The following is a 12,316-nucleotide window of genomic DNA, read 5'->3' as shown; positions in this document are numbered from 1 at the left end:
GTCTGTCCGGACAGGCAACTGCAATGGCCCCACAACCCCATTCTATGTAACATGAGGTCACTGAGGCTGCCCAGGAGCTTACAGGGGAACAGGCTGTCGAAGTACACCAAGCACATGAGGGCAGTGCAGGTGCTGTTCTCGCCGGAAGCAGACTGTCATAAAGTCGGTGGGAGTACCTGTGCCGCACACACAATTCCAGGCAGCAGGAGATGATGACAGGGATGAAGCACGTCCAGGAGGGCATTGCCAGTAGGAGGAGGCAAGCTGGCACACACATAGTGTGAGTGAGGCAGGAGGCACAACAGCGCCTGTGGGCTCTGGTGGCAGCCCAGATGCACTTTCTGAGGCAGCAGGAGGAGGAGAGGCCACGGGCACGTGATGCAGCAATAGCCGGGCCCAGGGCTGTGGCAGAAGAGATGTTGGCACAGGCATGGGCTGCCATCCTGGGGGATTGTTGCAGGGCAGCATAGGAGATAGAATCTCAGATAAGAGAAGCCCTGCAAGCCCTCCAAGAAACAAGAGTCCCGGCTGCAAGCAGCAGCGGTAGAGGGGGATTTAGCCTTGGCTGAGGCCTTGTCGGAGATCAAAATGGACTAGCTCGCTGACTCATGTACATAGTTCATTAGTTGTAGGTTTCCTTTTTTTGTTATTTCTTTTTCAGGACAATTATTCCCGTCCCCTTTTTTGTACATAGTTTGTATTCAATACATTTTGATGTCATGATTCTAACACATCACTTGCTTTCTCTTTGTCCATCTGCAGCTTTTGTTTGCCCATGTTCTCTGAGTGAGTGTGTCCTATGGCTGTCATGTGGGTTTGGAGCACACTCTGTGGGTCCTCTAGATACTGTGCTGTTTGCTGGCAGACATGTGTGCATGCTTCATGTGTGTGTGTGTGATGTTTGGTATGTTGCATCCATGTTCGATGAACATATGTGAAGTATGGTAGATGTGGGGAGGTGTCATATGCTTCACATTTTTGTCATGCGCATTTGTTGCTGCCTACTTCCATGCTTTGCAGTACAGGTTTATTGCCCAAATGTGTACATGGTGTGCACAAGTGTGTGATTCCGGTATGCTGTGTTTGACATGGCACTTCATTTGTGACTATGTTCATGGGTGTTGGGTAATGTTGAGGGTTGTTTGTGGTTGGAATAGTGGTGTGACTTTGATTGACTTGGACATGTAGACATATGTTTCACATGTAGGGGTGGGACAATCAGACAGCTGGAGGGATGGTTGTCTGGTCCCATTCCTTGTGCAAGCACACTGCATGTTTGGTGTTGGTGTGTTAGTGTTGGTTGAGTCACTTTTTGATTGTGTGTCTAATGGTATCAATGTGGGGATGCATTTGGTGATAAGTGAGATGTTTCATGATGATGTTTGGTGTCTCTCATTGGGCATGGGTATTAATTTCTTCATGTGTCTTGCCATATGATCCACAAGGTTTTGATGTTTTTTTTATCTGGTGATAGCTCATTTACCTCTACCCAGTCACTACTCGAGGTCCAATTAATTGTACATTGTGTCCCTTTCTAGTCCACAAGATTGCTTCTCAATGTGGATGTGCTCACACTTCATTCACAGCTATGGCTCATTGGCATTGGAGATGTTGAAGAGGCAAGTGGCCTCACTCTGGATCAATGGGCTACACACATCAGATGTGATCTATTTCACATGGAGGGACTAAAATCTAGCTGCTGTAATAGTGACAGTGTGTTTGGATGTCGATGTGCAGCTGAGTGTGATCCAACAGGGAGATCTTCAACCGAAACAAGAGCAAACATATGTTTTGTAATCTTTGCTTTATACAAAAAATGCCAGACTCATCCCTAACCAGAAAACCTATAAATGTTAAGAAAACAATACAAATCAATAACAATATTAGAAAGTCCCCACAAGATGAATTAAGCAACTGGCTCTAGTGAGAGGAATACCTTCCCCAGAAGTAACAATCCATGAGCCATAACCACTGATTACAGATCATTGTTCAAATCGCAGGGCCCTCGCCGACACCGAGGACCAGCTCAAATTATCTACAACAAACCTTTCAACTCACAATAATATCATATGCATTCAATAACAGACATGTGAACAACTTGTAATAATGAAGAAGGTAGGGTGATGCAGACACCCTCTTTCAAGTGCTATTTCCAGAAGTGTCCAAAGATACATCTTGCTGCAGACTTCATGTTTCAGAGGTCATTGTTTTCCATTTAAAATGGTGAGACCTTGGACGTTAGGGAAGCAAATAAAAAAAACATATGAGAAAACTCACCAATGCAGAGGATGAAGCAACCTCCTTCAAGTGTAGCAACTGAGGTTTATTCTGCATTCAGTTGAAAGTGTATGCAATCGTGTACATCCACCTATATGTACTTGTTATTAAGCCCGCTAACTGAAGCCTGACAAATTGTGTCTCTTTAACAAAGTTGAAACTGCTAAATCCTGGTAGAGTTGGAACTCTGAGCCATTAAAACACAACAGGCCGTTTCCTTGCCTTGCTTAAAAGCATGTACTTTATCAGTATCGGACATCTTTACAAGACCATCTCTGGGCCTGTACTTCACATTATAAATAGGGTATCCCACCCTGTGCACCCTTTCACTGCACATCCTCACTTTCGATCAAACTGTTTTTAAAGATGGTTTGCACGCAATCAAAAAGATCCTCAGATTCAAACACCTTCTTATAGCTTTTACCTTCTTATGGGTTTATAATCCGTACATTGTCCCCTACAGTGATTTTCAAGATCCTCACATTTTACCTGCATGGAGCAAACTGTTCAACTTCAGTGATCCTGTTCTTTGACACATTGGATGTTAAGGGTGGCTACTGAATGGCTCCCTTATGCATGTCTACTCTATTTTCAATTTAGCTTAAGACTGATTGAAAGTCAACAACTGCCTTAGGCATTTCTTACTCCAAATCTCTGAACTGTTCTTCCATTGTTGCCACCCATTTCCCCAAAGCGCTTTTCAAGCAACTCCTTAAGTCTGGTTTTGTCAGCGGTTGCAACTCTGCATCGACATGAGCAGATGGACGTATAGATAGGGGAGCAGCCTTCACAAAACTCCAGCAATTTCTAAAATCATTCTGGCTTGCAGTTTTAGTGCACATCTTCATTTAGTGGGCAAAACACACTATGCTGAAAGAGCACAGCAATCATTGGCCGATTGTGTCATTTGGTACACAGTTAACGCTAACTCACAGGGCGGGCAATAATCAAAACCAACAGGGATGTTGTATAGACATCTCTGGTGAAAAAGCCAAGCATTGTGCATGTATTTCTGTCAACAACATTATATTAATCTGTCAGTTGTAAAGGTCACACTACTTTTGCAAAATATGTACAGCACTGCAGTTCTACTTCCCCTTTTCCTCCCCTTCTCTCCAGGTGATTTCTCCCAAACAGGGTTCCAGGAGATTCCTAATGCTTTGCAAATCACTCCGAAACTGAGGCTTATCCAAGCCTGAAGCACCAAGGCCCCCAGAAGGAGTCAGCCCACCTGGCATGACCAAAGCCTCTTGGCTCAAGCACCTCAAGCTCCCCAGAGGAGGTCACACCAAAAGCCACCTTAAGGACACTGGGCTAGGAACATGGCCCCTGCACACTAGATGCTGGTGCCCACCTCACCTATCAGATGCACATGAAGATGCTAATTCTTCACATATGAAGGACTTTGCTTTCTTTCACTTTGTAGTTGAGGGACATCTGTTACAATAACCTAGTTGGTGGGATTTTGGATGAAGGGAAGGTATGCTACTGGGGTTGCATTGATAAGAAGCATACAATCATGAATTACCAGGTATTTTGTATGAATTTGGGGCACAGGGAATGTGTGACATCATTAATCCAAGATGGCCACCATTACGGATACTAATTTCGTCTTTGAGCTGTAACTTCGTTTAGGGTGGTTCTATGAAATAGTTGCCAAGTAGGTTGTTTGTTAAACATGATCAAAGGGATAGAAAATAAATTGTTGCTACGTCATTGAAAACCTTTTGACGGTTTGCTCACTAAATTAGAAAGTTTAAAATAATGTCCACATTTCTCATTGCAATATACTCTTTATTAAAACTAAAATAGCTATTTACATTTAAAGAGAGACATTAAGCCTTTACAGGTCATCTTCAGAGTCCCAGCGTTCATTTTCATCATCTACAAAATTGTTATCACAGAGCCCTTCGTCGCCATGACACTTATTCATTTCTGTGCATCTTAGTGTCTGAGGTCGGCATTTGCAATGCACAGCGCACCATGTGGGGGACTCATTAACATAGCAATTGAATGTGATGTCACAATAATTTAGCATATTAAGGTGCCCTCTGAAAAAAGTGGGGGTACTCCATCCACCCATGTGTGCCCTCTACTTGGCACACTGGTGCACATGGAAGCATACACATAGTAGGAGAATATTGATGATCTACCTTCTCCACCCAAATTGCAATGGCTCTGGGAGATTCAAGTGTTGTTGATCAGCGCGTCGCCACTCCATCACCTGGTTAGGAGTTCTTAAAATGTATGGTATTAGAGAGGATCTTGTTGGAGGCAGATTTTCACTTTGTGATTTTTTTGTGACCAACCACCAAGACAGTTGTCCAATTGTCATTCTGGAAAAATGAATACCCTTCATTTGGATGATAGACGTATCTTGATGGCCGAAGGCCAACCGTCTTATGCACAGAATTATAGAAATACAGACTGCTATGCTTGACCAACAAGCGGCCATTTTAAACGTAGCAAGAATCGCCATTTTGCTTGTTAACCATTGCTCATTGCTTTCTGTCTAAACTGCTTTGCAGCTTGCAATTCTTGCGAATTCTGCTTACTCTGCTCAACTGTTAACATTGTTGTCTGAATATGAAAGGGCAAGGCCGCGGGACTGAGGAGTTTGTTGAAACTCCTCATGAGCCGCCCAGAAAGGAATGCCCACGCTCCCTCTCTGTAGCCTTGAGGGAGAGCTGCAGGGCATTTAATCATTTCACAGCTGCCAGCCAGTCTCGTACTGTGGTAGAATATGTTAGAATAAAGCAGCTAAGGGCTTGAATTATGCTCTTCTTACTGCCCCCCTTCACAAAAGCCTTTAGAGCGTGTCGGCTCCCAGGACACGAATAGCACCTCATAGATAGCAAAGCTGGGAATGTGACTCTTCCCCCGTGTGCAGCTTGCTTCCAAGAACAGAAGCACCGTGTTCTGTTCAACAACTATTGATGCCTCCGCACTTTCTAAATTACACATTGTTACTAGAATAGACATCGAAAGTGTCATAATTGTCATACTTGTCGGAAATGTCCATCATCAACCCAAGTTCAAAGAAACTCAATAAAAGTGGGGTGTTAAACATGACATAGCTGATTGTATGATATGCATTTTGTATATATGTAACTGATGTACGTAATTCGCTCTCTTGCGTCCCTCGAGGTCAAGAGTATACACGTCGCGGGGCGTGAGACCACAGTTGGCCAATTGGGACTATTTTGCTTGCAATAAACCCTAGCATTGGGAATTTTAACCTTGTGTCTGGCGCATCCTTTCTTGTATGGTTATTGCCTTGTTTCCATATCGCGAGGGACCCCTAAGGGCCCCTTTCAAGATGGCGCCCGAACAGGGACCCTCCCCCACTTGCCCCATCGTATACGTTGTAACGCAGTAAAGGCGGAGAACGACGAGGACGGGACGATCGAGCCGGGAGCAAGAGGTGTACGGGGCGCCCTGTAGAAGTGAGGAGAGATTCCTTCCGCAGATCTGCACACATCTGATCCCTGATCGACGTGCCGGGCCAGAGGGCAAAGGAGGCGAGGGTCCCGAAACGAAGCAGAAGCCAGAGAAGCGCAGACAGGACGTTGGGAGAGGTTGCGTCAGGAAACAGGCGACTTGTTTTATCAGGTGAGTCATTCCCCGATTCAAACAAAACCCTGATTATTGGTAGAGGGTTGATTTTGCAAATTCAAACATCCAGAGTAAGGTTGATTAACCAAGGGGAAGGTTAAAAACATGCCTGGAGTACTGTCCACTTTAGCGGGGCTTTTCTGCTGCGGTAGACAGTCCTTGGAAAATGGCCAAAGAGCACCGCCTGGGGGAACGCCGGCTTATGACATGTATGCAAAATATGGTGTGGGTCCGATAATGTTTTGTGAAATTTGGCATAGGCAAACTAGAAAGCAACAGGACCATCAGTGGCCGATTAATGGTAGCTTTGAGATTGCGAGGATAGATAACCTAGAAAGGGTGTTGATAAGGGAAAAAGCGCGACCCGCAGCTTTTGAGACTATCAAAGATTGGAGGAGGGAAGCAATGCTCCGACTTAAAAGTAGAGAGAAGAATGCGCGTAGGCACAAATCAAAGCTTGAGGTAGCAGAAGAAAAAGAGGAGGAGGAGTGGACGGCAAGTCTAAAACGGGAAGGGAGACATGAACAAATGAACATAGAAGGAATATACCTGCAGCGGGAACTATACATAGCAGACGAATTAATGGAACATTTGTTAACCCATACGGGTCGAGGCCCAAAACCAGGATCGAAACCAAACACGTCAGTAGTGACTGCGCAGGCCCAACCAGTAGCTCTCATACCCCCTCCCGCAGCCCAAGCACTTCCCCTCACGCAAGCATTAACCCACGCCCCACCCACAGCTCGAGCCATCCCACAAGCGCAGACCGCAGACGCGCAATTTCCCAGCACCCAGGAAGGCCCTTCACAGATACCACCTGTGTCACTTGTCCCATCCGCACCTCCCGCTCCAGAGACAGATTCAGCACCATGCGCCCCTCCTGAAGTCGAAATTGAGACCGGGGAGGCGAGAGGCAGGGCTGAAGGAACAGGATTTGGACGGGTAACTCGCAGCGCGATCAGCAAAGAAAGAAAGATTGAATTACAGCAAGAGGCAGAAATGTACATAGAAGGAAATGATGGGATGGCAGCATTGGCCTCATTATATGGGTACCGAAGAAGCAACGAGAGACAGGTAGTGTTGGAATCCATGGGGGAATTTTTGGTGGGAGAATGGAAAAAGATACTTGGGAATTTACCGCCACAACGATTGTTAGATTTGAATAAGTTAGCACGCAGTGAGCAAAGAGATGAGGATGTAAGAAAACATGTGTACAAACTCATTGAACTGAAAAATGAAATGGAAGATAGATATGCTGAAATGTTTGCTAAACCTGAATATAGTCAGGGGTGTATTAAGAAAGGTAGGAAGGAGGCGTTGAGGTTGTATATGCAAAAATCGCGGGCGACAGTTTTTCCATTTGGTACAAAGCATTCGCCGGCACTGGGACAAATAGGTGATAAACAAAGATTGCAGGCATGGGTGAGGGAAACGATGAGATGGATGTCAAATAAGAAAACGTCAGTAAAGGAAGTAAGTGAGATGTGTAATGGGTACCCATTGGAGATGAGAAAAGAAGCGATGCAAACGATAGTAGGAGTGTTACTGCAGCAGGTAATTGGATACAATAGAGGTAGAGGAAATGCACAAGGCAGGGGAAATTTGAATAATATGCACGGGGTGTCATTGGGATTAAATCAATGTGCGTACTGTGAAGAGGAAGGACACTGGCGAGCGCAATGCCCGCACCTACAGAATAGAGGTGGGTTTGGCCAGAGAAGGCCTCATAGAGGACATCAGGGGTCAAATGGCCCAAGCAGAAATAGCATGCAGCAGCAGCAGGGGTATACCAATGGAGGTAATAAAAACCAATTCTATGGTCAAAACCAAGCTCAACAGAACCAGGCATTGAACCAAAGTGTTCTGAACCAAAATCAGGGCGGGCAGGGCCAACAGTGAAATGATCAGAGTGGAGGACACCGAGGGGGAAATGGAATATTTTTGATACACAGCCAAACACGTATTATAGTAGCAGCGGTGACTACACATCGGACAATGTGTTATTTTCGCAATAGGACAGCCCACAGCAGGGGTCGGAACCAGTGTCTATTCCCGTGAATCAGAGAGGACCCTACATAGAAATGAGAGTCGGGAATAAGGAGCACCGTTTCCTTGTAGATACAGGGGCACAGAAGTGTTTGATAGACCACCACTTGGTTCCGGAGATCCCACTGTCGGGGCAAAAGAATGTTTCTGTAGGGTTCGCAGGTACACCAGTAATTAACCCCATGTCCGAAGCTGTCCCAATTACAATAGGACCATTTACGGAACAGTGTCCATTTCTTCTGACAGAAAATTGTGGGGAGAACTTGCTAGGATTAAACTTGTTGAGAAAATTGGGGGCAGTTATACATTGTACGGCAGATGGGGTGTTACTCACAATTTGGCCTCACGATGCACCGGTGACGGAATTTATGTCAAAAGCATTACCAGAAGAGCTAAGTAGAGTACCAACCTGGTGTCCAGACATTTGGTCGACTGAAAACTGGTCGAAAGACATTTGGTCGACGCAATTTGGTCGAAAACCAAATGGTAGAATTTTTTTTATTTATATATTTATTTTTCGGGTTTTTGTTTTTAAAAAAAAAGGTTTTTTAGAAAAAAAGGGGACTGGGGGGGACCCCCCCAAAAAAAAAAAAAAAAGGGGTGAAAAATAAAAAATTCGACCATTTGGTTTTCCACCAAATTGATTCGACCATTTGTCCAGTCGACCAATTTTTTTTCGACCAAATGTCTGGTAACCTACCAACCTGTCTATGGGCAATGCATGATAACGATGTAGGATGCTTGAAAATAGAGCCAGCAAAAATAACTTTGAAAGAAGGTGTTACATTACCACAAATTCCCCAGTATAAAATTTCTGTTGAAGGTGAGAATGGATTAAAGAGTATTGTTACTGATCTGGTGAGATTGGGGGTGGTTGAAGAAATTGCAGGTAGCACGTGCAACAGCCCGATTCTTCCAGTTTACAAGAAAGGAGGCAATGAAGTACCATATCGTTTCATAATTGATCTGCGCGCATTGAACAAAGTGGTAGACCCACAATTCCCTTTGGTCCCAGATGTCCCAACAATACTGACAATGATACCGGCCACTGCAGAATACTTTAGTGTAGTTGATTTGAAGAACGCGTTCTTTAGCATTCCAGTGGATAAAAGCAGTAGATATCTGTTCGCGTTCACTCTAGGAGTTCGATCATTCACATTCACACGCATTCCACAAGGATACACAGAAAGCCTGAGTATTTACATCAGAGCGCTAAAAGAGCAGCTAGACATGCTAGAATTACCTGAGGGTTGCATACTCTTGCAGTACATAGATGACTTGTTACTAGCTGCTGACACAAAAGAGATCTGCAAAGAAAGTACTATATTACTATTGACACACATAGCGACCCATGGTCACAAGACAAGTTTGAAGAAATTCCAGTATAATCAAAAGGAGGTGTTTTATTTGGGTTACCTACTTTCGAAAGAAGAGAGAGGATTAACACCAGAACGCATAGAAAGTATTTCTAGTAAGCTTATTCCAAAAACTCAAAAGGGAGTGAGAGCTGTAATAGGTATGGCCTCTTATTGTCGGCAGTGGATCAGTAATTTTGCATTGATTGTGAAGCCGATGATAAAATTAACTAAAAAGGATGCAGTGATGCCTTTACAGTGGGATGAGGAATGTCAGAAAGCGTTTGAGCAATTGAAAGCTGCATTGTGTGCTGCGCCAGTTTTAGACACTCCTAACTATAAAAAGATCTTTAGACTATTTGTGAGCGAGAGTGAAGGATGTGCATTGGCGATTTTGACACAGGAACAAGGTGGAAGAAATAGGCCGTGCAGCTATTATTCTTCCGCGCTGGACCCTGTAGCGCGCGCACTACCACGATGTTTGCGATCTGTTGCAGCGGCTTCTGCGTCAGTAAAACAAAGGGAAGGAATGGTATTGGGGCATACTTTAATTCTGATGGTGCCATATGCATTAGACGTTCTATTAAACAGAACACAGACGCAACACCTCACCTCTGCTAGACTAACAAGATATGAGCTCATCTTGTTTGCACCCCACATCCAAATTATGAGGTGTAGAACATTGAATCCTGCAGAATTAATGCCACTGCCCATAGCAGAAACTGGTGACAACGAATCACCACCCCATGATTGTTTAATGGTCACTGAAGAAGAAACAAAGGGAAGAGTTGACTTGAGCGACATCCCACAGAAAGAGCCAGATGGGGAGTTGTTTTGTGACGGCTCTTATTTTAAATTACCTGGTGGCACATCAACGGCCGCATATGCAATTACTACCCTAGAGAGTGTTGTAGAAAGCAGAAGAATCCCCTACAATTCGGCACAAGCCGCAGAAATAATAGCACTGACCCGAGCATGTGAACTCTCTGAGAATTTAAACGTGAATATTTATACTGACAGCCAGTACGCCTTTGGCGTGGTTCATAACTTTGGCCGACTCTGGGCTGAGAGGGGCTTCTTGACATCACTTGGGGCCAGGATTCAGCCTGGCCCTTTGATTGTACGATTGTTGCTGCACTCACGTTTCCAGAGCGCTTAGCTATAGTAAAATGCGAGGCGCATAAAAAAGTAACATGCAAAGTGGGAGAAGGAAACGCATTTGCAGAAAGGATTGCGAAACAAACAGCCACTGATTTGAGTACTAGAATGATGACAGTACAAACAGAGGAAGTACCTTGTATGATAGAGAATGGAGTTGCTATAGTCAAAGAAATGCAGGCTGAGGCCACGACCAAAGAGATTCAGGGGTGGGCTGAGGGCTCTGCTGAGTTAGATTTGGAAGGATGTTGGGTGGACAAAGAGACCAAGAACTGGATGTTGCCAAATTGTTACGTAACCGCAATGGTTACAATTGCGCATAGCCCTACCCACATTTGCAGGAAGAAAATGGTACAGCATTTATCCACAGTATGGAAAAATGAGCACATAAAAAAGAATGCAGAAAGGCTAATGCAGAATTGTATTACGTGCCTGCAACACAATGTAGGGAAGGGAACCGTGACTCCAGTAGGTAGTTTTGGCCCACCCTTTATGCCATTTGAGGTGATCCATTTTGATTTCATAGAAATGGAAAGGTGCCAGAACTACAAATATGTGTTAGTGGTGATTTGTGCATTTAGCAAGTGGGTGGAGGCATATCCTTTAAAAGACTGTACTGCCATGTCAACGACAAAAGTAATGTTGAAGGAGTATTTCTCCCGGTTCGGGCTGCCCGTGTCCTGTGGTCAGATAACGGCCCACATTTTGTGGGCGCAGCAGTACTACAGATCTGTGCAGGTCTACAGATAGAGAAACGATTCCACAGTTCCAGGCATCCGAGTTCCGCCGGACTTGTTGAGAGACAAAACAGTATCTTAAAATCAAAGATAGCTAAGATCTGTGCTGGGAGCAAGTTGAGTTGGGTGGATGCATTACCCCTAGCGCTATTGTGCATGTCCACGTCTGTGCAGGCTAACACTGGGCTCTCCCCCTATGAAATTATAATGGGGAGACCAGCAAATGTATGTTGTGCACCGCAGCCCAAAAGATTATGTGAGGTCGAGCATCCTGTGTTAAGCACGTACTGTGGCCTTTTAATGCAGAAGTTGCATTTGATTCATCAGCAGGTGCAGGAGGCATTACCAGTGCAATACACCGGACCGGGGCACGCGCTGGAACCTGGAAGCTGGGTCCTGATTAAGAACTTTGAGCGGAAGACAGCATTAGCACCCAGGTGGCGCGGCCCCTATCAAGTGTTGCTGGTGACGCAGACGGCCATACGGGTGGACAGCCGCAAGGCATGGATCCATGCTACCCATGCCAAAAGGTTCCCAGTTTCACTGAAAACTTTGCCTGATCCAGACGACCAGAAAGAGACAACGGTCCTGAAAAAGAAAGAAACTGTTGCCAGTCTACTACCACAGAATCAGCCTGAGCGAGAAGTGAAAGTTGAAACAAAGCCTAAGCGAGAAGTGAAACTCGAAACAGAGCCTGAGGAGGCTGCCAGGAAGGGGAAAGGGTGAAAAGTGCCCCAACGTTGCTCAGCAGAAACAACATCACTGCCGAGCGACACAAACTCTGCATTGCAAACATGAGCAGAAACAACGTGTGTACCCCTTTGGCGCCGACCAGCTTCTGCAAACGCACCAAAGCCAGAGAAAGAAACTACATCACTGTCACGGCGCTCATCGCTACCCATCATTGTGCCGCAGGCTGACACTGAGCCTGATACTGGAAGTGCAACGGCACTATTCACGGATCATACAATACCAGGAGTGAAACAGTATAATTTGCGGCCTCGACAGGCAAAGTAATCCACAGATCTTTGGTGCGTTTCTTTTGCCTTTGGTTCCACTCACGGACGGAGTAGGAACCAGGGGCGTAGAGGAGAGAAGTGTGAGAGTTGTGCAAGTCGGACAATTCAA

This window comes from Ambystoma mexicanum, chromosome 11 (assembly GCF_040938575.1).
Source record: "Ambystoma mexicanum isolate Mex_15411 chromosome 11, UKY_AmexF1_1, whole genome shotgun sequence".
NCBI lineage: Eukaryota > Metazoa > Chordata > Amphibia > Caudata > Ambystomatidae > Ambystoma > Ambystoma mexicanum.
The sequence above is the reverse complement of the archived record's forward strand: the minus strand, read 5'-3'. Positions refer to the sequence as shown.